Genomic DNA, 24,429 nt, shown 5'->3' with positions numbered 1-24,429 from the left:
CAGGTACCGGACACCGCGGCCATGCCACAGCGCGCGGCGGATGTCTCTGGCCAACACGTCGATGGCCACCCACTCGCGCACCACGTGGATGTTGCGGTATTGCAACGGAGCCTTTCCAGCAATTTTAAAAGCCAGATATTCAAATGATGTAATCCCATGAAACTCAACAATTGCTGTTTCAACACAGTCACGGTGTATCACCGCTTGACCACCACCCCTGCCCGTCAGACGGGGTTTATATAGAAAACTATAAACCGGAGGTGTAAGTAGATTTAGGTGCAAGTTATCTTCAGGTTTCCCCCATGTTTCCACATGCAGCAACATGTCCAGATTTTTAGAAACAGTCAGGTCGTTGAGGAAAGTAGTCTTATCCGTCAGCGACCTACAGTTCAGGAGCGCACAGCGGAGAGTTAAGTCAGTATGTAGTCCTTCGTTACGCCAGTCTGGTTCCTGGGAGAGCAGTTCCTGCCGGTGATGCCTGGGAGCAGAGTGTTAAAGATCAGTTCAGCCAACAGGGGGTGTAACGGTCAAAGGAAAGGACTCATAGCTGAAAAATGGGGCCCTTCTTTCACCCTTAGGGCGAGCTCACCGTAGCACTTTGACTGTCTCCAGCCATTCGGCCTGCCTGCTCTCCCAGCTGTCCACCTCAATCCAGCTGTGGTCCTCTACCGCCAGCTTGGCCATTTCCACCCGATGGCTGGCCTCGATCAGGCCCTTCTTGTTGTAGCCATCGCCCACTGGTGATATGATCCCCTTCACAACTTCATAATGTCCTGGGGAAGCCAAGCACAGCACAGGTGTCCTATGTTGGTTCATGCTTTTTAACAAAGTAAGTTGCACATTTAAACTTTGTGGAGCTAAAAGTTAGCATGGCACGCTGTGTACCAGTATTTAGTTTGTATGTCATACTTAATGTTCCCATTAAAAATGACAACTTTTTATATAAAAAATCAAGTTGGCATGAACGTTTTGTTAGTAGCTTATGACAGTCAGGTACAGTACATGTTTGTGACTGGGTTGTAGGAGCCACAAGACAGCAGCACCACATTGGTTTTCTTTGGTACCTGCAGAAAATGCATTGGGAAACAATACAAAATTACACTACATGTAGTCACATGCAGTTTTCTGAATGGGCAGAAGGACAGGGTCCAGTGACAGCACCAGTCTGCTAGTGACCTTCCAACTATCAGCCTAAGGTCTTAACCCAGTGAGTGATACACCAAAACAAGCCAGATGCTTCAGCTTCTTACTCCAACTTCTTAGTTTTATAATAATATTTCAGTACTTAATCCAACAATAATCTGTAATACTCCACTGAATATTTCCCTCAACAGAATTCTGAAAGTGATTTCCATAACAGAAATCTGTTTATAGATAAGGACATAATGCACCACACTACTGAGCAACCTTAAATTATGCATTTCAGTTGCGATCCAAATTACAGCACGAGCGACATTTTTGTGATTTTCAAAGTGACTGCTTATCCTAATTCGCAGTTATCGTGAACATGAATCGAACAGACTAAGTTTAATCGCAAATCTCAGCGAAAGCTATCCCATATAAACAAAATAAGAGGTCTAACGCTTTACTACCAGAACATCAATCAAAGCGGAAGATAATAGGTCTTGTTCGCTTTTTGCCCAAACGGGATACAAGCCCAAATGAACCGATCATCTCCATTTGTAATCAACACATGTACAGCACTCCGTATATTTAAGCACTCGGGCAACAAAATACCTCATCAAAGCTCCGCGCAGTGTGAGCGCGCTTAACGCTAGTGATGGGACGTTTCCGAGACATTGTACTTGACCAGCAGTTACTATGTGACTGACGACACTGGAAGCTTGGAACACGTGCACGCACTTTTGAACCCAGTTCCAGTAAACCACACCCACAGTCGTGTGACGAAGCTTAACTGCATCTGCAGACGAATCAAAAAGAATATTACTTTAAATGGAAATATGTATTATGGTGTGAGGTTGTTTTTCAGGGGTTGAGCTTGGCCCCTTAGTTCCAGTGAAAGGAACTCTTATTGCAGCATTCAAAGCCATTTTGGACAATTTCATGCTCCCAACTTTGTGGGAACGGTTTGGGGAAGGCCCCTTCCAGTACCAACATGATTGTGCACCTTTGCACAAAGCAAGGTCCATAAGGACATGGGTGAGCAAGTCTGGTGTGGAGGAACTTCACTAGCCTGCACAGAGCCCTGACCTCAACCCAACAGAACACCTTTGGGATGAATTAGAGCAGAGACTGCAAACCAGGCCTTCATGTCCAACATGAGTGCCTGACCTCACAAATGCTCTCCTGGAAGAATGCTAAAAAATTCCCACAAACACACTCCTACACCTTGTGGACAGCCTTCCCAGAAGAGGTGAAGCTCTTATACAGGTAGCTGCAAAGGGTGGGCCAACTCCATGTATATTGACATAACTGTATTTTAATTTAAGCACTAGTGGAAAAAAATAATTTAAGCAGTAGTGGAAAAAACCATCAGTTTCATGTCTACAAAAAAATAATTAAAATCGTGATTTCATAAGTTCAGCAGAGTCCAGCACCATACACTCAAGTGTCAACATAAAACCCAAGTGTTACATTGTGTGTACACGATTTACATTTACTATGTTAGTGCCACCTATGTTGAGACAACATAGAATGTACTTGTTGGCAAAATAGTAAGATAATCTTCACTTTTTAGAACTTGCTGATTAAAGCCTTTATGTACTTAGAATGCCATCAACATCTACTGAATGGGGACAGTTGTCCAAGTCAATGTTCAACTCATTTAGGACTTTATTAAGAGCAATATGGGGATCCCCAACAAATGGGAAGGTAGAAATGGCAAGATGACGAAGTTACAGACGGGCAGAGTGGCAGTGGGGGGGCTGGCCTCAGTCATGCTTCCCTGCATGTTTCTGCAGAGGAGCCGACATAACATCTGCGTTCCTCTGCTCATTCTCAGCGGTGTAGAGGCGCCGCTGCCGGATGTAGCTGAGGACCGGTTGAGGCAGCAGGTTCTGCACAGTCTGACCACACTGCAGCATGCGGCGGATGTCTGCGCTCGACTCCTTGACCGTCGACTCGCACACCATGTGGATGTTGCGGTAATGTGGCCGGAGGAGGTCGGAGCCCCGAATAATGGCCTCCAGATCGGATCCATCGTGGGTGATGCACACCAGTCCAAAGTTTTTGATGATCTCCTCGATGTGCTCGAGCTTCCACAGCCCCGGCACCACAAAGGAGTTCAGCATGTCAGCACCACAGAGAAGCATTAACCGCGGCGCGTCACGAAGACAGGAAGCATCGACAGACATACACATGGATAATTCACTTGGCAGTGGATAACTGAAACTAAATTCCACCAGCTTGTGATCTGAGATTCCAATGAAAGAACCAGATGTACATACATTCTGTACACCGGTGGAACAAACAAGATCCAAGGTATGACCCTTATCATGTGTTGGAAAATCAATATGCTGCACAAAACTGAAAGAATTCAGTACTGAACACAGCTCACTAGCTGATGGACAGTCAGTATCCACATGAATATTAAAATCGCCAAGCAAAATCACAGCGGTAGATATGCCACAAACAAGACTAAGTATCTCATTGAGATCAAGGAAAAAATTAGGGTGAGGCTTCGGAGGTCTGTAGATTAATATGACGTGCAACGGAGCCTTACCAGCAATTTTACAAGCCAGATATTCAAAGGATGTAATCCCATGAAACTCAACAATTGCTGTTTCAACACAGTCACGGTGTATCACCGCTAGACCACCACCCCTGCCCGTCAGACGGGGTTTACATAGAAAACTATAACCCAGAGGTGTAAGTAGATTTAGGTGCAAGTTATCTTCAGGTTTCTGCCATGTTTCCACAAGCAGCAACATGTCCAGATTTTTAGAAACAGTCAGGTCCATCAGATTGACTTGGGGTCAAAGACAAATCATAGTGAGGCTGAAATAATTGAAGGTGTCGTCAGAGCAATTAGTCCAGGCCTAAACCTCCGCGATATGCTGGAGATTAACAACCAGAGGAGTACGCTCAGTGACAGGATGCTACTCCTCACATCCAGAACTGACACTGTCATTAAGGACATTTTCTATCCTGACTTTTAAAAAGTATTTTAGAGATTTTTAAAAAATATTTAAATACATTGAATATCGATACAGTGACCTAAGATGTCAAGATATTGTTTTTCAACTATATCGCCCAGCCCTGGATACCGTGTCCTGTCATGCATGATATTTTGAGTTTAATTGAGTGACAATTAATGTCTCTATTAAATGATGGAATAATATTTGTTTTTTATTAATATAATTTAAGTGATAACTGTAATCTGCATTGTTACAGAATGAACTCCATTAGGAGAAAAAGATGTCATCCATTGCAGGATGCCAAGTTGCATATCAGATTAAAGTCTGATAAGGCTGTGATTGAAGAGCGTTTTATTAATGTTTCTAAAGGTATTTATCAGAAATGTAGGCTGCTTATCTAATATTCTTGGGATGTGTAATATCGTGTCTGTTTAGACTGCATTTATAGATGAACATCTTTATCATTGTTTTGCTTGTAGGAAGAGGAGTGTTCAGCACAGTGGTCATTTACAAAGGAGACTTTGTAGTAGAATATAAAGGTGAACTGTTTTCGGGGAGAAAGAGAGTTTTGAACGAAAGAAAGGATATAGTGAGGCTGAAAGTGTTTTTCTCTATGATTTCCAATGGAAAGGGAAGAACTGGTGGTAAGCAGGAACTTGACAATTTTAAGAGTGTTAAAATACTTTTGCTGATATTGGTTCAGGTGTAGTCACCATATTTTGTCTTCTACACAGCATAGATGCATCTCAAGAGGATAAGACTTTAGGGAGGCTTGTCAATGATGAGCAGTGGCGTGCACAGACATTTTGGGGGGCAAGTGCTCCAGGGGGAAAAAAGGGCACTTTTTGCATATGTGGAAAACCTTTTCTTTTTATAATAAAAAAAACGCACAGGTTAAATGCAATTTGACTTTTATTTCAAAACATTCTCTAAAAATCAAAAATCACACCTACTAAAGACAGTCAAAGACATTAATTTCAATCTTACCAAAGTAGGACAGTAGTTGACGTTAGTTATGGAAAGGCTAATCCACAAAAACGGAGAAACGTCCATAATTCTATTATTCATAATCATGTCAAGGTTTTAGGTTTTTCTGCAGTTCCATCTCTAAAAAGTGTGATGTCTTCCCGTCACTGACTTCAGTTTGAAAACTTTGTATTTATTCACAGATTTCCGTGAGATCATCCTAAAATTTGTAACGAAAAATGGGCTCAAAAGAGCCCTCTGCCTAACGGCATGTAGCCTATAGCATAACGTGATATTTTCAATAGTGTATGCAAAAAGGTCGGAATTGATGGAGAGTGGGGTTGCCTAAATGGTTTAGGTTACATTTTAAATGTGTCGTTTTTTTGTTTATCCATATGGATGGATGGAGGGGGCAAGCTGGCAAAGTTTGTCATGTGCAGTTTCTGACAGGCTACTTCACAACAAAACAATTGCAGGTTGGTCTTAGAGGGCAAACAGAATAATTTCACTCGATTCATGGGTTACCTGACTGGTTGGAAAGGGAAAGAGCTGCCGTGTTGTCCGCCGTGGCTCCCAGTCGCTATAGTTAGCCTACTATGCCTACTCCAAGTAGTCCTATGTCATGCCGCTGCTACACGCCTCACAACAAATGAACTGCAAGCGTGTTCACGTGACACGGTGACAGTGAAAAAGCGACAGGGTTCGGGTGTCTTTGAAGAAGGGGCACAAATCAAGCCATTATTTTCACACCTTTTTAAATCGCGCAGCTTTAAAAAAAAAAAAAAAATCACGTCTTTCAAAAGGGCACTTTTTTGGACTGAGGGCAAAAGGGCAAGTGCTTCAGCACCACCTCGTCTCTATCTGTGCACGCCAGTGATGATGAGCACAGAAATCCAAACTGTCGAATGAAAGTCGTAGATGTTGAAGGAAGTCCACATCTCTGTCTCTTTGCCGTTAGAGACATTTTGTCAGGAGAAGAGATTAATTATAATTACGGAGATTCAGATTGGCCTTGGAGAAGACAGGTATTTAGGTTTCCTCTTTTTTGCTTACTTAGGCCTTTTTACAACATTTCATAAATTACTGCTTGCAAGAGTTGCTCACAGTGTGATAATGGGTTGCATAGGAACAAATTAATTTTACTGTTTTATTCTAACTAGCTATAAATTAAAATACAGTATGCTGTTATAAAGGTGGCTGTATCATCCTCACCAAAAGAGAAAATGACAACCAGATGGCCCAGTTGGAGTCTGGCTACATAGAGGTGAATAAAATTTTGTTCAGTTACATATTTCGAATGTTCCTTAGTATTTGTTAAAACTACTTGATAATGATTAACACCAACACTTAACACATTCTCTCGCATGAATAATATGAAAAATATCAATTGTGGGCAATTAATGCCTGTTTGTCTTCTCTGTGTAAAATTTGCTGCTTTAAAATTCTTAATGGCTTAATTCCTGTGAAGAATATAGGCTATATGCAGTCCTGGATTGTTGTATTGAATTGTTAACACTGGAATTTTGTAGCTTTCTTTCTGATATAGTCATTCTTTTTCTGTTTTTCCTTAATAGACAATGGATGACTCGCACGCCACAAAAATTAAGTCACTAATGGACAAACAAATGACCCAGACTAGTGACAATTTTGGTGAACTTATGACTGCGGAGAGAAAAGGGAAGTCCTCTATGGTAATATATCTGTTTTACTTCGGATATCTGTGAAGGACATGTAAGAACATAAGAACATAAGAACATAAGAACATAAGAACTATACAAACGAGAGGAGGCCATTCGGCCCATCGAGCTCGCTTGGGGAGAACTTAACTAATAGCTCAGAGTTGTTAAAATCTTATCTAGCTCTGATTTAAAGGAACCCAAGGATTCAGCTTGCACTACGTTATCAGGAAGACTATTCCATACTCTGACTACACGCTGTGTAAAGAAGTGCTTCCTTAAATCCAGTTTGAAATGTTCTCCCGCTAATTTCCACCTATGGCCACGAGTTCTTGTATTTGAACTAATGCTGAAGTAACTATTCGGTTGAACAGCATCCAAACCTGTTAGAATCTTATAGACCTGGATCATGTCCCCCCTCAGTCTCCTTTGCTTGAGGCTGAACAGATTTAGCTCAAATAACCTTTCCTCGTATGACATTCCTCTAAGACCAGGAATCATTCTTGTGGCCCTACGCTGCACCTTTTCTAAGGCCGCTATGTCCTTTTTAAGATATGGTGACCAAACCTGTACACAATATTCTAGGTGAGGTCTCACCAAGGAATTGTATAATCTTAGCATTACCTCCCTTGACTTAAACTCCACACACCTGGAGATATACCCCAACATCCTATTGGCCTTTTTTATTGCTTCCCCACACTGGCGAGAATGAGACATGGAAGCATCAACATACACACCAAGGTCTTTCTCATAATCAGCTACCTTTATTTCAGTAGGTCCCATAAAATACCTGTACTTTATATTTCTGCTCCCTACATGGAGTACCTTACATTTGTCTATGTTAAATTTCATCTGCCAGGTGTCAGCCCAGTCACTAATTAAATTAAGATCCCGCTGTAGCTGCTGAGCCGCTAGTTCAGTATCTGCTACACCACCCACCTTGGTGTCATCTGCAAATTTCACCAGTTTACTGTATATATTGGTGTCTATATCATTTATGTAAATTAGGAACAAAAGTGGTCCTAAAATTGAACCCTGCGGTACCCCACTATGAACGCAGGCCCACTGTGACATCGAGCCTCTTATAACTACTCGCTGCTTCCTATCCGTTAACCAGTTATCAATCCAAGTCTATACTGTATAGCTGTATAGTCTATAATGTAAGACTATACTGTATAGCTATATAAATTGAGTTGATATTGGTGTGACGGAATTGTTCAAAATGAGGACATAACACACTGATTGGTTTGGACACTCAGAGGAGACGTAGAGATTTTATATGTCCCCATTTTGGAATTTGTCAAGTGTACGAGGGTCCTTATTTTTCACTATCTTGAGTGTGCAAATTTTCTGAACGTAGTTTCTTTTATGCACTACTTGAGTGTTTTCTTCTCAGAATTAGTCTTATACTGTTTACTGTATAAGCAAAGCAAAGACTTGCTAACTAGTTCTGCTTGATTAGTTGCTTGTGTGGTATCATGCTGATGATATGGATTAATATAAGCTTTTCTTTGACATGTCAGGTATCACATAATACATGCCCCCCAAAACACACCTCTTCGCTGGGTTTGCAATAATTCTCTCTGTGTAATAAATTACAGCCAAGTGCAAATATTATGGGGCGCCGTTTGTAAAGTTACGAAACATTTTTGTACTTGCCACTTTTTCAACATTTAGTGCAATTTTCTGACATTTAGCTAGAAGTCAATGGTGTTGTGGATCATCATATTTTTTGCTGTGTAGATTATTTGCACAATTGTTCATCATATGTAAATATAAATGATATGTCTATATATAAATATTAAATGTAAATGTCAAATATAAATGTTAAATGTAAACGTAAATATAAAAGTTAAATGTAAATATAAATGTTAACTATAAATGTTAAATGTTAACTTATATCTAAATGTTAAATGTAAAAGTTAAATGTAAATATAAATCTAAATGTTAAATGTAAAAGTTAAATGTAAATATAAATCTAAATGTTAAATGTAAATGTTAAATATAAATATAAATGTTAAATATAAATGTTAACTTATATCTAAATGTTAAATGTAAATGTAAATCTAAATGTTAAATGTAAATGTTAAATGTTAAATATAAATGTTAAATGTAGACTCTAAATGTTGAGAACATATGCAAATTCGCCACGCCCATCTGCATAGAAATGGGCGGTAACGACGAAATTAGCCCGCTAAGTGGTTGCAGGTTAGGGGCGATTGAGGACAATATGGCGAATTCGGCTCACTTAGATGCTATAGAACGCTGCATTACATGGCGTTGCTTCACAGCCGGGAGCAACATCATCTGCACTTTCCACTGTAACTGAATGTTTAATGGGCCGAGAAGGGGATCAGTAGTATCGTATAAATTGGCCTTAAATATTTCCCGCCATGCTTTAGCTGATGGCAGCAGGTCGTAAGATGCTGCTGCTGAACATTTTGTTCGGAAATGGCAAGAAATCGCTTGCAAAACGGCAGGTCCAATCGCGAGGACCATAATCCATTGAGATTATCGTCACTGCTACACTGCTACGCGTCACTCGTTCGCATGTCGGTAAATACTGACGCGCGAACGTGCGATATGTTTCATGTGATGTGTTTAGTGATGTTCATCTGGCAAACAGAAAACGGAAGTAAGCAGCAAGGAAATATACTGTTTTTTGTTCTACCCGTTCAGTTAATAACCCAACAAGCTATAACGGGGCTGGTTTGGCACATTCTGCTGAGCTGCTCAGTGATTTTTAGCTCTTGCTAGCTGAGTTCTGGTTATATGCTGAAGACCTTGCAAGTGTTGCCTGTGATGATACACTGTGGGTTCATACAGACCATAAGAAATGTGTGAAAGACGTGTTACCCCATCTGGCCTGCTGTATGTGTAACCATGACCCCCTTCCTCTCTGAGCTGGACAAGAATTCAAATTCATTTGTGAGGGTCAGATTTCCTTTAAGTATGATCCCTCATTTAGGGTGTCCAGCTGCATACCTGTCTGGACACCATATGTAATGAAGAAGCACCCCCCCACCCTGGAAAAGTCATTCGAGGGGGGGACACACCTTACAGTTTCACTTTCCTTAAAAGTGAAAACACATCACATGAAACATATCGCGCGTCAGTATTTACCGACATGCGAACGAGCGACGCGTAGCAGTGACGATAATCTCAATGGATTACGGTCCTCGCGATTGGACCTGCCATTTTGCAAGCGAACCACTTAGCGGGCTAATTTAGTCGTTACCGCCCATTTCTATGCAGATGGACGTGGCGAATTTGCATATGTTCTCAACATTTAGAGTCTACATTTAACATTTATATTTAACATTTACATTTAACATTTACATTTACATTTAACATTTACATTTAACATTTAGATTTATATTTACATTTAACTTTTACATTTAACATTTAGATTTATATTTACATTTAACTTTTACATTTAACATTTAGATATAAGTTAACATTTAACATTTATATTTACATTTAACTTTTATATTTACGTTTACATTTAACATTTATATTTGACATTTACATTTAATATTTATATATAGACATACCATTTATATTTACATATGATGAACAATTGTGCAAATAATCTACACAGCAAAAAATATGATGATCCACAACACCATTGACTTCTAGCTAAATGTCAGAAAATTGCACTAAATGTTGAAAAAGTGGCAAGTACAAAAATGTTTCATAACTTTACAAACGGCGCCCCATAAAATATCTGCTCTATGTGCAGTATTATACATTACTTGTAATTCTCTGTGCAATATTCATCTTATTGGCATTTGTTGCTTAACAATACTGTATTGTTACCGTATTAATTATATTACCTTACCTTGTTAAACATTAGTACTTTTTGAAAAACTTTTTATTTAGTAGTTTCAGAAACGCATGGTTTAATGGACCTGTTATCATTGAGTGTAATAACACTAAAAGGCCTCTAATTCTAATAGTGAACACCTGTGCAACTTGGGGTGCGTGAAATGGCACTATTGTCATCTGACACTAATTTTAATTCTTAGCATCGTTACTTGTTTGCATGTTTTAGGCAAAGAAGAGGAAAAGCTATTGTCAGGTATTACTGTTGTGAAAAATGAGTGAGAAGTTTTGAAAATGGAAGATCGAATCAGCTTACTGGAAAAATAAAAATTAGCCATGTTTTCTTATGTCCCCAGTTTTATCTTGAAATTTAGAGATACTTGTTTTGGTATTTCCGTGTGTGAAATCTGTTTACATATTTCTTTCTGCTTTTGTCATTGTAGGCACGATTACAGAAACTGAAAAGGCACCATAACAAATGTCTAGAACACTATGTGATGGAAGACAATGAACGAAGGAGACTTGAAAAAGAACGGACCTTGCTATTATGTAAAGTTAGCTAGATTAATAAAAAGGTAAAAAGAACATGTTTTACAGGTTAAATTTCTATTCTCCTTACATAAGCTTGAATCTGGATCTGGATTGCCTTCTGCCTCTGATGACTTTGATCACTGCCTATCAGCTGAACAAGTGGAGGTATGTTCTAAGGACTCATTCAAGTAGACAATATACACTGTTTTGCATTGGTTAAAATGTCAGCCTTATGTAAAGTAAATAAAAGTATGTATGCATAGATCCATAACATGAAAACTCCAAATCAATTCATTTAGGGTCTAAAAGTATGTTCATAATGTGCATTGAATATTTTCTGCTTTTAGAGTAACAGTAATGGAAGCATCTCTGAAACGAGTTCACAGATTGAGGACTCTCCAGCGATGTCGAAGGTATAAAGTGTAATTAGATTAATAATAATAATAATAATAACAGGATTTCAATACTAACTAATTTAGAACATAGTTTTACTGCATGACGGACAGTTATTATTATAGGTATTGTCAGTGTTGGGTAATACCAGTTTTTACACATAACATAGTGTATTCTTTGATTATGATTATTTGTCATTTACACATAATAGTTTTACTCATTTTATATCTTAAAAATATCAGAGTAATGACCACAGACATAATTAGGATGGTAAATCCTTAATCTATGCGATTTTAAAAATAAATTCTCTGGCATTTGCAGTAAAATTCCTAACATTATTTTGACATATTTGTTTTATCTAGTGTGTTCTTTATTCTTTGCTGTATCTTTCTGGAGGCTCTAATTACTTCTTACTGTAAGGCTGAGTACCAATGCTAATTGTATAGAGTGATTACTTACAGTGTACAGTATGTATGAATGAGCGTTGGTTAATCCCGTCCCGTTCTGCAATATGAAGTGATGACGCAAAGCCACCAGCATTGTGGCTGATCGGACACACCCCTCTCACACACACTTCACACTCCTGCCATCTGGAAAAAGGTACCGAAGCATTCGGGCACACACATCCAGACTGTGTAACAGTTTTTTTCCACAAGCCATCCGTCTTCTCAACAAAAAGAGACTGGACTGATAAATGCACACACACACACACACACACACACACACAAACATTATCACTAAGCTCACCTCATCTACCTCAAAACATTGAGACTGAACTGACTAATCAACACAAGCGCAAACACACTGACCTACACTACCAAACTATCATACACACCAACCTGTAAATGCTCTTTAGCACAATATTCAATACTGGATTACTTTTTGCACTAATTCCTAAATTCTTGCTGCTACGTTAAGGAACCTCTACTGTTTCTCCACTACCTCAACTCATCACCTCAACACCCACTGGCGTGCACAGATAGAGACGAGGTGGTGCTGAAGCACTTGCCCTTTTGCCCTCAGTCCAAAAAAGTGCCCTTTTGAAAGACGTGATTTTTTTTTTTTTTTTAAAGCTGCGCGATTTAAAAAGGTGTGAAAATAATGGCTTGATTTGTGCCCCTTCTTCAAAGACACCCGAACCCTGTCGCTTTTTCACTGTCACCGTGTCACGTGAACACGCTTGCAGTTCATTTGTTGTGAGGCGTGTAGCAGCGGCATGACATAGGACTACTTGGAGTAGGCATAGTAGGCTAACTATAGCGACTGGGAGCCACGGCGGACAACACGGCAGCTCTTTCCCTTCCCAACCAGTCAGGTAACCCATGAATCGAGTGAAATTATTCTGTTTGCCCTCTAAGACCAACCTGCAATTGTTTTGTTGTGAAGTAGCCTGTCAGAAACTGCACATGACAAACTTTGCCAGCTTGCCCCCTCCATCCATCCATATGGATAAACAAAAAAACGACACATTTAAAATGTAACCTAAACCATTTAGGCAACCCCACTCTCCATCAATTCCGACCTTTTTGCATACACTATTGAAAATATCACGTTATGCTATAGGCTACATGCCGTTAGGCAGAGGGCTCTTTTGAGCCCATTTTTCGTTACAAATTTTAGGATGATCTCACGGAAATCTGTGAATAAATACAAAGTTTTCAAACTGAAGTCAGTGACGGGAAGACATCACACTTTTTAGAGATGGAACTGCAGAAAAACCTAAAACCTTGACATGATTATGAATAATAGAATTATGGACGTTTCTCCGTTTTTGTGGATTAGCCTTTCCATAACTAACGTCAACTACTGTCCTACTTTGGTAAGATTGAAATTAATGTCTTTGACTGTCTTTAGTAGGTGTCTCCTGTGAGAAAGTTAGAACACCGTCCAACTGTCTAAAGATGCAGTCTTTAGCCTAACTGGTTGTTACTGACTCAGCGATGCTCGCAGACATTTACGCACTGTGTTGTGAATATGTATGTATATAGTTTAGAGTTGGATACAGATTTTATCTTTTTGTGGTGTGATTTTTGATTTTTAGAGAATGTTTTGAAATAAAAGTCAAATTGCATTTAACCTGTGCGTTTTTTTTATTATAAAAAGAAAAGGTTTTCCACATATGCAAAAAGTGCCCTTTTTTCCCCCTGGAGCACTTGCCCCCCAAAATGTCTGTGCACGCCACTGTCAACACCATATTATTATGTTATGTTATGTCGTGTTTATCGCACTTTTGTTGTTGCTCTTGTTTGCACACTCGAACGTGCACTATGTTGTAAAATTATTTTGTCAATCTGTCTTGTCTCTGCTAGCCAGCTAACTAGGCCTCTTAGTTAGCTAGTTTTAGTTTTTCTGTTAATTTATGTTGTAAATCTATGTTGCATGTAGCACCTTGGTCCTGGAGGAACGTTGTTTCGTTTCACTGTGTACTACCTGTATATGGTTGAAGTGACAATAAAGCCTACTTGACTTGACTTGACTTGACATTTTGAACATTGGCTTTTGGTTCTCTTTCATTTTTCTCTACCTACAGTTTCTGAAAATCTGTAAAATTTAAAATACTTCACACTTTTTACTTGTTTTCAGTTTACATGATAAAGTTAAGCTTACAGATACAGTGGTACCTCAGAACTCGAATATAATCCGTTCAGAACTCCGGATCGAATCCTAAAAAGTTTGAGTTGTGATCGAATTTTCCCCATAAGAAATAATGGAAAACCAATTAATTGGTTCCCGGCCCCAAAAAATGACACCTAAATATGTTTTTTTTTTTTTTTTTTGCATTTAACCACAAAATAAACCAGATAAAACAAGAAGAGCATATACTGTACTAAACACATCATCTGTGTTAATCATTTGTAAAGTAAGAAAATAAATGTATCCAAACAATGTGTCCTGCCTCGATCGTCCCACGCCCCCTCATTAACCCCGTGTGGAATCCCCGTGTGATCAACTGTTTCTGGTTGTTGTCATTAGTCCTCTGTATTTTGTCCATGTTTCAGTTTGTTTTCCCAGCCCAGTCATTGTATTGTCCGTCTGCGGTTTGCCTGCCTTACCTGTAATTAAACCCCGTATTCCCTGATACCCTGACGTCTGTGCCTTTGTCTCCGTTCCATCCCCACAACAATGTTATTATAATTAAACGTATTAATGGTTTATTATCAATATTAAAATAATGAATAAGAAATCTTTATTTTTTTACAGTTTTTTTATTATATAATAATAATTACTGTTACTGTCTATCATTGTCTAAATGAATTTTTACTGTCTAAATACTTGTATTCAGCTAGTGTAAACATGCACGATGCTATCACAGCGAATGCGAGGCTGAGACTGAAACTTTACCCTTTGTTTCCGCTGAGAGACGTGAGGCGTGACTCATTTCCCCACGTGACTCATTTCCCCGCGCGTACAAGTTATCTTAGGTCGGCATTCACGGTTTGACTTCTGAGACTCAGATCGAGCTCTAGGTAATTTTTTTTCGAACTGGTTGGTTCGACTTTTAAGAAATTCGAGTTCTAATGAGTTCGAGAACTGAGGTACCACTGTATTCAGTTTACAATAGCCCAACATAAAGTTTGAAGTGTTTATTTTATTTCTACAGTGTTTAAAATAAAGCCAGCTAGTTGGATTTTATTGCATGTTGAATCAGTTTTCCCTGCGTGGAACTGTCATAACAAAATACAAAATTGGTAGTTTCCTGATTTTATGCTTAAGATGGTATAATTGTAATTAACCTCATGTAATTTGAAGCACTAACCATTGAATTCTTATTTCTTTTGCAGGAGACTGTGATGAACACTTACAGTTTATCTGATGTTTCTGAATACACTGACTATTGTGATGCAGACTGTGTGCCAGATAGCGACGGAAGCTCCTCCGATGAGTCCAACCAAAGTAGTTCTCTATCTCCTGTTGTCAAGAAATCCCAAAGCGGCCAAAGATTTCCGGAATTATCAAGACAAAAAGAACAGATTCACAATGAGCCTACTAAGACGAGAAAGTCTTCTCAATTGTTAACCCAAGATTTCCCACATAGTGAAGAAAGTGTTTTTGCTTGTAACTCCATCAGCGTGTCAACATCTCAAAGTGTACAGGGCAAATACACCAAGAAGCAGTACTGCTTATTTTGTGGAAAACCATTTTCAAAAATCGCAAGACATTTAGAATCTGCCCATAGTTCTGAGAAAGAAGTTGCAAAAGTTTTACGATTTTCAAAGAATTCAAGAGAACGTCACATCCAGCTAAGCATTCTGAGGAAACGTGGCAATTTTACTCATAATGTAGATGCTGTCAGAGTAGGATCAGGAAACATGGTTGCTTGTTATCGTCCTACGAAGACCAGAAAAGCTAAAGATTACATACATTGCCTTCACTGTCAAGGTCTGTACTCTAAGGACACCCTTTGGAAACATATTAAAATCTGTCCGCAAAATCCAAATCCAGATCCATCGGAAGGTGGTAAAAAATATGTTCGATCATTATGTGCAATGTCTACACCAGTAGGTCTAGATGTTAACCAGAGCTTCAAGGACGTGCTTTGCAACATGGCATATAATGAAATTTCTTCCATAGTTAGGAGTGATAGATGTATCCTCCAGGTGGGACAGCATTTCTTCAATAAAATAGGATCAGACAAGGGCAAGCATGATTACATACGGCAGAAACTTAGAGAGATTGGTAGACTTCTGCAGGAAGCACAAAAGTGCACACCACTGCGCAAGATGGAAGATTTTGTTATACCGTCCAACTTCCCTCATGTGGTTAAAGCCATGAAAGTAGTAGCTGGCTACGATGAAGAAACACATTCATACCAAATTCCATCACTGGCTATGAAACTTGGTCATTCTCTTAAGAAAATTGCAAGCATTGTTGAGAGCAATGCCACAATTGTTGGAGATAATGATCTAGCAAAATCTGCTCGTCGTTACGTTCAAGTACATCAGTCTAAGTGGAGTGAGTGCATTTCTAGCTGTGCCTTAACTACACTAAGGGAAGCAAAGTGGAACACACCTCAGTTGCTGCCCTTTACTCAAGATGTGAAACTGTTGCACTCACACCTGGAAAAAAAGCAAGAAGAAATGCTTAGGCTACTTAAGATTTGTCCTTCACGAGACAGCTACACTGGACTAACCAAGGTTACCCTCACACAGGTCATCCTTTTCAACTGGAGAAGAGAGGGTGAGGTCTCAAAAATGCACATGTCCATCTTTGCATCAAGAAACAAAAAAGAACTTCATGATGATCTTGCCATCTGCATGTCGGACTTTGAAAGAACACTTTATGCGTCTTGAGATTAGGGGCAAAAGAGGTAGGAAGGTTCCTGTTCTTTTAAAACCTTCCATGGTTCATTCCATGGAGCTCCTGATGGAGTTTAGAGAACAATGTGGTGTTCCAACAGAAAACCCTTTTTTGTTTGCTCGACCGGGGGCACTTTCTGCATACCGTGGCAGGGACTGCATACAGCAGTTTGCCAAAGAATGCGGTGCTAAACAACCGGAAGCATTGTCATCCACTAAACTTCGCAAACACATTGCCATGATGTCCAAAGTTTAAAATCCTGAAGAAAATGAAGCAGACCAATTGGCTGACTTTTTGGGCCATGACATCCGTGTCCATAGGGAATATTACCGCTTGCCTGAAGGAACACTTCAGCTGGCAAAAATGAGCAAAGTGTTAATGGCAATGGAAAAAGGAACTCTTTCAGATTTCAAAGGGAAAAAATTGGATGAAATTGAAATCAACCTAGATGGTATGCTAGTATTGTTAAATGTATCTTTAAATGACTGTATAGTCATAAATATTTTTAAACTTAAAGATTTATTTAGAAAAGTTTATTAAATGTTTGTGTTTATAATTAGAAATATAAAGTATCTTTAAATAAGTATATTCAGAAATCTGTTTAAATTAAAAGGTTTATTAATACGTTTCTGAAATGTTTGTGATTATAAAATCGACCCAACAACCATTGATGACTCATCTAGTTCTGAGGAAGAGGAACCTGACAAACAGAATGATGGTCTGCCTGAAGATCATAGGTCTGGTGATATACAGAATTTGTCTGTTGACTCTACTCTGTCTCATAATGAAGATGTGGATGTTGGTTGTGGTGGCGGCAAAGCATCATCCAAGCGAACATGGAATGTTGAGGAAGTAAAAGCTGTTGAGAGACATATGATGAACTTCATGAGAATTTGTAGAGTTCCTGGAAAGAAAGAGTGTCTCCAGTGTCTCAGTGCAGAACCTGGAAAAGCAGAACATGGACTGGGGTTAAATTCTATGTAAAAAATAGAATAACAGCATTAAAGAGAAAAGGTATGATGTATTTCAAAGAACAAAAGAGTTTGTTAAGGTTGAATAATAATAGTCTTATTTTTTCAGAACAGTAGAGTTGAGAGCTATACGAGGCTTCATATGTTCACTCAGCCCTCACGTCTTTATATTTCAAACAGCAGCTATTTTTTTAAGTTTTAAAAGCAAGTTATGACTTTATGATTTTGAAATGTATATTCTTATGTCTTGTTTAATGAAAGATGCCATTTTATACCTGTGTGTATACTGTATATGTATACCTACATACGTACATATAGGATGGAAAAAACAGTAAATAAAAAGTTCTTGTTAGTCACAATTTTTTGTCCCTAGTTATCCATTTGTCACGATGGATAATAATACACTGCTTATTTTCTGCAGCATTTCCATTGCACATTAACACTTCATTCTCCTGATCAGTTCTGTAGATTCATGTGTCCCCCCCCCCCGTGTTATGAATAGCAAACAACTTAAAAACTGTTCCTAACAATCACAAAATGCATTTGATGCTTCTTGCAAACTGTAAACAGTGAGAATTACATTTTATTGTCAGTTCTTCTTGACAACTGTTTTTTGTCCTCATTTGTGAAAAATGTCCTCAGATTAGTGCTGAACTGGACTTTGTGTGTGTGTGTCACTATGTCCTCAAAATTCACCTAAAAAATACATGACCTCATTTGCAAGGGTTTTTTTCATACTTTTAAAAATAGATTTTTTTGGAAATTTCAACTGATGGGCGTGTAGACGGCATGCGTCTCAGCCGTATTTAGCAATCATTTTGGTTCCAAAGCACTGGGAAAACCTTGTCCCCAAGGTGAGGGTGTTCTTACATAGGTCCCCAAAAGTGATCTATGCGCGCGCGCGCGTATGTGTGTGTGTGTGTATGTGTGTGTGTGTGTGTGTGTGTGTGTGTGTGATAAGGCAGTAGGACAGTGAGGTCAGTAGCAGGGAGGTGAGGTTGGTTCGGGGGTGTTTCTGGAAAGAGGCTTTTAAAAGTTTACAATTTTGAGAAACCTGCCTAACCTGATGTGGAAACCCCAGATATAAGGGGTGCTGCTTCAGCCTCCCACTTCAAACTGATTAGTTGATTAGACACTTTCCATTATGCCCGTGTTGTTTAAAGCCTCCTGCCTCCCCGTCTCCTCCTTTGCAGTGAGGGTCTAGCTGAAGGTGCCTGTCTGCTTTCTCCTGCTGAAGGTGCCTGTCTGCTTTCTCCTGCTGAAGGTGCCTGTCTGCTTCCTGCTGCTGAAGGTGCCTGTCTGCTTCCTGCTGCTGAAGCTGCCTGTCTGCTTTCTGCTGCTGAAGGCTCCTGTCTGCTTTCTGCCGCTGAAGGTGCCTGTCTGCTTTCTCCTGCTGAAGGTGCCTGTCTGCTTCCTGCTGCTGAAGGTGCCTGTCTGCTTCCTGCTGAAGGTGCCTGTCTGCTTTCTGCCGCTGAAGGTGCCTGTCTGCTTCCTGCTGCTGAAGGTGCCTGTCTGCTTTCTGCTGCTGAAGGTGCCTGTCTGCTTTCTGCTGCTGAAGGCTCCTGTCTGCTTTCTGCCGCTGAAGGTGCCTGTCTGCTTTCTCCTGCTGAAGGTGCCTGTCTGCTTCCTGCTGCTGAAGGTGCCTGTCTGCTTCCTGCTGAAGGTGCCTGTCTGCTTTCTCCTGCTGAAGGTACCTGTCTGCTTCCTCCTGCTGAAGGTGCCTGTCTGCTTCCTGCTGCTGAAGCTGCCTGTCTGCTTTCTGCTGCTGAAGGCTCCTGTCTGCTTTCTGCCGCTGAAGGTGCCTGTCTGCTTCCTGCTAAAGGTGCCTGTCTGCTTCCTGCTGCTGAAGGTGCCTGTCTGCTTCCTGCTGAAGGTGCCTGTCTGCTTTCTGCCGCTGAAGGTGCCTGTCTGCTTCCTGCTGCTGAAGGTGCCTGTCTGCTTTCTGCTGCTGAAGGTGCCTGTCTGCTTTCTCCTGCTGAAGGTACCTGTCTGCTTCCTGCTGCTGAAGGCACCTGTCTGCTTTCTCCTGCTGAAGGTACCTGTCTGCTTCCTGCTGCTGAAGGTACCTGTCTGCTTCCTGCTGCTGAAGGTACCTGTCTGCTTCCTGCTGCTGAAGGTGCCTGTCTGCTTTCTGCCGCTGAAGGTGCCTGTCTGCTTTCTCCTGCTGAAGGTGCCTGTCTGCTTCCTGCTGCTGAAGGTGCCTGTCTGCTTTCTCCTGCTGAAGGTACCTGTCTGCTTCCTGCTGCTGAAGGTGCCTGTCTGCTTTCTGCCGCTGAAGGTGCCTGTCTGCTTTCTCCTGCTGAAGGTGCCTGTCTGCTTTCTGCTGCTGAAGGTGCCTGTCTGCTTCCTGCTGCTGAAGGTGCCTGTCTGCTTCCTGCTGCTGAAGGTGCCTGTCTGCTTTCTCCTGCTGAAGGTGCCTGTCTGCTTTCTCCTGTTGAAGGTACCTGTCTGCTTCCTGCTGCTGAAGGTGCCTGTCTGCTTTCTCCTGCTGAAGGTGCCTGTCTGCTTTCTCCTGTTGAAGGTACCTGTCTGCTTTCTCCTGCTGAAGGTGCCTGTCTGCTTCCTGCTGCTGAAGGTGCCTGTCTGCTTTCTCCTGCTGAAGGTGCCTGTCTGCTTTCTCCTGTTGAAGGTACCTGTCTGCTTCCTGCTGCTGAAGGTGCCTGTCTGCTTTCTCCTGCTGAAGGTGCCTGTCTGCTTTCTCCTGTTGAAGGTGCCTGTCTGCTTTCTCCTGCTGAAGGTACCTGTCTGCTTCCTGCTGCTGAAGGTGCCTGTCTGCTTTCTCCTGCTGAAGGTGCCTGTCTGCTTTCTCCTGCTGAAGGTGCCTGTCTGCTATCTCCTGCTGAAGGTACCTGTCTGCTATCTCCTGCTGAAGGTGCCTGTCTGCTATCTCCTGCTGAAGGTACCTGTCTGCTTCCTGCTGCTGAAGGTTCCTGTCTGCTTTCTCCTGTTGAAGGTACCTGTCTGCTTCCTGCTGCTGAAGGTGCCTGTCTGCTTTCTCCTGTTGAAGGTACCTGTCTGCTTCCTGCTGCTGAAGGTGCCTGTCTGCTTTCTGCTGCTGAAGGTACCTGTCTGCTTCCTGCTGCTGAAGGTGCCTGTCTGCTTCCTGCTGAAGGTGCCTGTCTGCTTTCTCCTGTTGAAGGTACCTGTCTGCTTCCTGCTGCTGAAGGTGCCTGTCTGCTTCCTGCTGAAGGTTCCTGTCTGCTTTCTCCTGTTGAAGGTACCTGTCTGCTTCCTGCTGCTGAAGGTGCCTGTCTGCTTTCTGCTGCTGAAGGTACCTGTCTGCTTCCTGCTGCTGAAGGTGCCTGTCTGCTTCCTGCTGAAGGTGCCTGTCTGCTTTCTCCTGCTGAAGGTACCTGTCTGCTTCCTGCTGCTGAAGGTGCCTGTCTGCTTCCTGCTGCTGAAGGTGCCTGTCTGCTTTCTCCTGCTGAAGGTGCCTGTCTGCTTCCTGCTGCTGAAGGTACCTGTCTGCTTCCTGCTGCTGAAGGTGCCTGTCTGCTTCCTGCTGAAGGTGCCTGTCTGCTTTCTCCTGCTGAAGGTTCCTGTCTGCTTCCTGCTGCTGAAGGCACCTGTCTGCTTTCTGCTGCTGAAGGTACCTGTCTGCTTCCTGCTGCTGAAGGCACCTGTCTGCTTTCTGCTGCTGAAGGTACCTGTCTGCTTCCTGCTGCTGAAGGTACCTGTCTGCTTCCTGCTGAAGGTGCCTGTCTGCTTCCTGCTGCTGAAGGTGCCTGTCTGCTTCCTGCTGAAGGTGCCTGTCTGCTTCCTGCTGAAGGTGCCTGTCTGCTTCCTGCAGAAGGTGCCTGTCTGATTTCTCCTGCTGAAGGCGCCTGTCTGCTTCCTGCTGCTGAAGGTGCCTGTCTGCTTTCTCCTGCTGAAGGCGCCTGTCTGCTTTCTCCTGCTGAAGGCGCCTGTCTGCTTTCTCCTGCTGAAGGCGCCTGTCTGCTTCCTGCTGAAGGTGCCTGTCTGCTTTCTCCTGCTGAAGGTGCCTGTCTGCTTCCTGCTGCTGAAGGTGCCTGTCTGCTTCCTGCTGCTGAAGGTGCCTGTCTGCTTCCTGCTGCTGAAGGTGCCTGTCTCCTTTCTCCTGCTGAAGGTACCTGTCTGCTTTCTGCTGCTGAAGGTGCCTGTCTGCTTCCTCCTGCTGAAGGTGCCTGTCTGCTTCCTGCTGCTGAAGGCACCTGTCTGCTTCCTGCTGCTGAAGGTGCCTGTCTGCTTTCTCCTGCTGAAGGCACCTGTCTGCTTTCTCCTGCTGAAGGTACCTGTCTGCTTCCTGCTGCTGAAGGCACCTGTCTGCTTCCTGCTGCTGAAGGTGCCTGTCTGCTTTCTCCTGCTGAAGGCACCTGTCTGCTTTCTCCTGCTGAAGGTACCTGTCTGCTTCCTGCTGCTGAAGGTGCCTGTCTGCTTCCTGCTGCTGAAGGCGCCTGTCTGCTTCCTGCTGCTGAAGGTGCCTGTCTGCTTTCTCCTGTTGAAGGTACCTGTCTGCTTCCTGCTGCTGAAGGTGCCTGTCTGCTATCTCCTGCTGAAGGTGCCTGTCTGCTTCCTGCCGCTGAAGGTGCCTGTCTGCTTTCTCCTGCTGAAGGTGCCTGTCTGCTTCCTGCTGCTGAAGGTGCCTGTCTGCTTTCTCCTGTTGAAGGTGCCTGTCTGCTTTCTCCTGTTGAAGGTGCCTGTCTGCTTTCTCCTGTTGAAGGTGCCTGTCTGCTTTCTCCTGTTGAAGGTGCCTGTCTGCTTTCTCCTGTTGAAGGTACCTGTCTGCTTCCTGCTGCTGAAGGTGCCTGTCTGCTTTCTCCTGTTGAAGGTGCCTGTCTGCTTTCTCCTGTTGAAGGTGCCTGTCTGCTTTCTCCTGCTGAAGGTGCCTGTCTGCTTTCTCCTGTTGAAGGTACCTGTCTGCTTCCTGCTGCTGAAGGTGCCTGTCTGCTATCTCCTGCTGAAGGTGCCTGTCTGCTATCTCCTGCTGAAGGTACCTGTCTGCTTCCTGCTGCTGAAGGTACCTGTCTGCTTCCTGCTGCTGAAGGTGCCTGTCTGCTTCCTGCTGAAGGTGCCTGTCTGCTTCCTGCTGAAGGTGCCTGTCTGCTTCCTCCTGCTGAAGGTGCCTGTCTGCTTTCTCCTGCTGAAGGCGCCTGTCTGCTTTCTCCTGCTGAAGGTGCCTGTCTGCTTCCTGCTGCTGAAGGTGCCTGTCTGCTTCCTGCTGAAGGTGCCTGTCTGCTTCCTGCAGAAGGTGCCTGTCTGATTTCTCCTGCTGAAGGTGCCTGTCTGCTTTCTCCTGCTGAAGGTGCCTGTCTGCTTCCTGCTAAAGGTGCCTGTCTGCTTCCTGCTGCTGAAGGTACCTGTCTGCTTTCTCCTGCTGAAGGTGCCTGTCTGCTTCCTGCAGAAGGTGCCTGTCTGCTTTCTCCTGCTGAAGGCGCCTGTCTGCTTTCTCCTGCTCAAGGTGCATGTCTGCTTCGTGCTGCATCTGCTTGTGCTGCATCTCCTTCACGCACACTTTCAGCATGCCCCAAGTCTTCTGTGGCACCTCGGACATGACCAGTAACCATAACTTTGAGGGCTACATGAAAGGAGAGTCTATATAACAATTTTCTTTGCCAGTTTAATCCCATCTGTTTAAAATTATGATTTCTGCAGTTTCTTTGTTTTATTATGGGTTGGATGGTAGTCTCAACGTACCCATGATACATTGTTTTTATGGGCAGCAAAATTAAAATGTTTATAAGACTTCCGGTCGATAGGGGGATGTGAAAGGAACAAGGTAGAGGAGCTCCCGCTAACTTTTTCAAAATCCCCACTCCTCAATCTTTCAATCCATAACTAAAGTGTTATATTTTGCTCGGTTTAATTTTTTTCTTCTTTTATTCTCGGTTTTTGTTTTTTAATTGCGCTTAAATGACCTCAAAACGCGTCAAAGCGGGGGAAAAGGAGAACGCGACACCTGGCTTAAATATGGCGGCCATCACCTTGCTTTTAGAGGAGCACAGAGAAACACTAGCGACCGAGTTCAGAACGTCTTTTAGTTCAATGGAAACTAAACTCGACGAAGTTCGGTCTGCAGTGCAAGACCATGGGCAACGGCTCGGGTCTCTCGAGCTTGTCTCGGAGGATCTAAGCCAGCGTGTTAAAGAACTAGAGAATGTTTGCTCCGGCCTCAGCGACAGCAATACTAAACTACTGGCCAAAGTTACCGATTTGGAGAGCCGAAGCAGACGACAAAACTTGCGCATCTTGGGGCTGGCGGAATCTGAAGGTGGCGTCCTACAGAGTTTTTTGCGGGTCTACTGTGCGACGTTTTTGGAAATGGTACGCTACCCACCCCGCCGGAGATTGATAGAGCCCATCGGTCACCTGTAGCAAAGCCGGATCCAGGACGGAGACCACCGCCTGTTATCATCCGCCTCCATCGCTATCAGACAAAGGATACTCTGATCCGAGAAGCCCGACGGAGGGGGAAGCTCGAGTACCATGGTCAGCAGATCCGCATCGTGGAGGACTATTGCCCGGAGGTTTTGGGTCAACGCGTAGAATACAGAGAAGTAATGGCCGAGTTGTATAAACACGGACTCAAACCTGCCTTGTTGTACCCTGCACAACTCCGCATCACCCTTCTCAACGGTGACAGGAAGTGGCTACGCTCGGTCGCCGAGGCGAGGAAATTTGTGGATGGCCTACCTACTACGTTGGAATCTTCGT

General features: G+C 42.5%; 2 long non-coding RNA genes and 1 pseudogene across 2 annotated transcripts; 2 read left to right on the top strand and 1 right to left on the bottom strand.

Annotated features, from left to right (window-relative positions):
- Positions 1–305: 305 nt before the first annotated feature.
- LOC140582234 (nicotinamide/nicotinic acid mononucleotide adenylyltransferase 1 pseudogene) lies at positions 306–1,800 on the bottom strand (annotated as a pseudogene).
- A 1,005-nt stretch (positions 1,801–2,805) lies between these two features.
- On the top strand, positions 2,806–4,872 carry LOC140582184 (uncharacterized). The gene is made up of 4 exons (XR_011985107.1): positions 2,806–3,441; positions 4,354–4,466; positions 4,577–4,741; positions 4,832–4,872. It is a non-coding gene; the product is annotated as an uncharacterized lncRNA (long non-coding RNA).
- Positions 4,873–6,635: 1,763 nt separating this feature from the next.
- LOC140582187 (uncharacterized) lies at positions 6,636–11,509 on the top strand. The gene is made up of 4 exons (XR_011985110.1): positions 6,636–6,754; positions 11,008–11,139; positions 11,189–11,260; positions 11,443–11,509. It is a non-coding gene; the product is annotated as an uncharacterized lncRNA (long non-coding RNA).
- The last annotated feature ends 12,920 nt before the right edge of the window (positions 11,510–24,429 follow it).

This window comes from Paramormyrops kingsleyae, chromosome 24 (assembly GCF_048594095.1).
Source record: "Paramormyrops kingsleyae isolate MSU_618 chromosome 24, PKINGS_0.4, whole genome shotgun sequence".
Classification (NCBI taxonomy): domain Eukaryota; kingdom Metazoa; phylum Chordata; class Actinopteri; order Osteoglossiformes; family Mormyridae; genus Paramormyrops; species Paramormyrops kingsleyae.
Note: the sequence above shows the minus strand (reverse complement) of the source record. Positions and strands in the feature narration are given on the sequence as shown.